The sequence below is a fragment of the Octopus bimaculoides genome, chromosome 5 (assembly GCF_001194135.2).
Source record: "Octopus bimaculoides isolate UCB-OBI-ISO-001 chromosome 5, ASM119413v2, whole genome shotgun sequence".
NCBI classification, from domain to species: Eukaryota; Metazoa; Mollusca; class Cephalopoda; order Octopoda; family Octopodidae; genus Octopus; species Octopus bimaculoides.
In genome coordinates, this window is record NC_068985.1 from 24,867,025 (window position 1) to 24,869,700 (window position 2,676).

The 2,676-nt window shown below is 37.7% G+C and overlaps 1 protein-coding gene across 4 annotated transcripts in view; it reads right to left on the bottom strand.

The window, feature by feature from the left end:
- LOC106870742 (arf-GAP with Rho-GAP domain, ANK repeat and PH domain-containing protein 1) overlaps positions 1-2,676 on the bottom strand; it is a 303,403-nt gene that overhangs the window by 194,636 nt on the left and 106,091 nt on the right. The window lies entirely within an intron of this gene.

Below are 2,676 nucleotides of genomic sequence, written 5' to 3' on the forward strand. Positions count from 1 at the left end.
TACTTCCGAAAGGAGGGGCCCCGCCACGTCAAAACGGTAGAGGAGTAGGGGCCGAAACCGGACGTGGTTCCTCCTGATGATGTCTTCAGCTAACTGGATCCTATAAAGGAGCTGTTGTGGTAGCAGACCACGAAACATGGTTGAAATTCCTTCCTAAAGTGATTTAAAATATAAACTTCTGGAAATAATCATACAAAATAAAAGACAATAGGATCCATTTTACACTTATCTGTTTACTAATAAATCACTGCAATTATACAACATCCATGTCTCTGGACTTTCATAATTTGGCATCTGATGATAGTAGCCTCTAATGACTTCAAAGATTTCCTATATCTTTTATCTTACTTGTTTCAGTCATTGGACTACAGCTATTCTGGTGCACTGCCTTGAGAGGCTCTGCTGAACAAAGCAACCCCAGAACTTGGAAACATGCTGTGCTTGAGAAAACCTGCCCAGCAAAAGTAAAATCCATATCCATGATGTGTTCCTGCCCTCAAAACCCTCCCATGTTCACCACTACTGTTTCCTCCCTCCGCTCCATTCTCCATCACATATCCACTTTCCTACCTGTACACACAATGCCACTGTTAAATCCCCACCATTTTATCCAACTACACATTCTGATTTCAAATTCCACTGAAGTCAACTTTGCCATTCATTCTTTCAGGGTCGATGAAATAAGTACCATTTGAGCATTGGGATCAGTGTAAAACTAGCTCTCTTCCCCAAAATTCCAGATCCTGTGCCTATAGTAGAAAGCATCATCATCATCATCATCATCATCATCATTATTATTATTATTATTATTGTAAAGGTGGCGAGCTGGCAGAATCATCAAACAAAATCATCAGACAAGGTGGCGAGTTGGTAGAATTGTTAGCACACAGGGCAAAATGCTTAGCGGTATTTCGTCTGCAGTTACATTCTGAGTTCAAATTCCGCTGAGGTCGACTTTGCCTTTCATCCTTTCTGGGTTGATAAATTTTAAGTACCAGATATGCACTGGGGTCGATGTAATCGACTTAATCCTTTTGTCTGTCCTTGTTTGTCCCCTCTATGTTTAGCCCCTTGAGGGCAATAAAGAAATAAGAATCATCAGACAAAATGCAGTGCTATTTCATCCACCTTTATATTCTGAGTTCAAATTCCACTGAGATTGATTGACTCTACCTTTCACTCTTTCAGGGTTGAAATAAGAACCAGTTGAGCATTGGAGATCAATATAATCAACTAGCCTCCAAGCCCAAAGTTTCAAGCCTTCTGCTTATAGTAGGAAAATTTATTATTATTATTATTATTATTATTATTACTGAAGGCAGTAAATTGGCACACTCATTAGCATGTCCGGCAAAATGCTTAAGTGGCATTTCATCTCTTTTCATGTTCTGAGTTCAAATTCAGCTGAGGTCAACTTTGCATTTCGTCCTTTCAGATCGATAAAATAAGTATCAGCTAAACACTAGCGTTGATGTAATTGACTTACCCCTCCCCTCAAAATTGCTGGTCTTGAGCCAAAATTTGAAATTATTATTATGAATAGCATTATTATTATTATTGTACACTTCCTAAATGGAACAACTCCCCAAAGAATGTTGCTTTGGACATCAATAGCAAACTATTCCAAATCTAGACATAATTATTTAAAAACAATTTTCAAAGTCTCATGTGATTATCTATCAGCTATGAAAACAAAACTTGGTATTCTAACCCATATGGGGTTTGGTATTTGGATTTTGCTCCTAGATATGTTAATATCCATTCAACTAGAAATGATTTATTCATTTCATTTCTTTATTCCTTCACTGATTTCAGTCTGAACTGCAGCTGTGCTGAGGCACTGTTTTCAAAAAGGATTTTGAATCAATTTATATCAATCCCAGAACTCAGACTAGTACCTATTCTACCAAAATTCTTTGCCACATAACTATACCTCTGCTTATATAACCAAGACTACATTGTGTTTTTATTCAAATTATTCAAAATGAATTTAAGATATCTTAGATATTTTGAATTATTATACAAGAAGGTAATAGTGTTTTTTCCCTCTCTTTTTGCTTGGTCTGTGTGGTAAGAAGTTTGCTTCTCAACCACATTGATTCTAGGTACAGCCCCACTGCATGGCATATTGTGAGCAGATTTGTAGACAGAAACTGTGAGGAAGCCCTTTATGCATCTATATAAATATATGTGTGTGTGCATGCATGTTACTTTCTCCTTCCCTTGACATCATGTGATAGTTGTAAACGAATGCCACTGTCATGTAAGTGGTGTCATTCATTTCCAATCGTTATCTCTATCACCCAAGTGTCAGGTGATGACAGAGTTTTCAAAGAAGGCAGATCAAACAGCTTTCAGCACACATAGGTGAAATGATTGACCGAATTCATTGTATGATACTCTTTACTCTTTTACTTGTTTCAGTCATTTGACTGTGGCCATGCTGGAGCACCGCTTTTAGTCAAGCAAATTGACCCCAGGACTTATTCTATCGGTCTTTTTTGCCGAACCGCTAATTACAGGGACGTAAACACACCACCATTGGTTGTCAAGTGATGTTGGGGGACACAAACATATACACACACATACATATATATATATATATATATACATATATACGACGGGTTTCTTTCAGTTTCCGTCTACCAAATCCACTCACAAGGCTTTGGTCAGCCC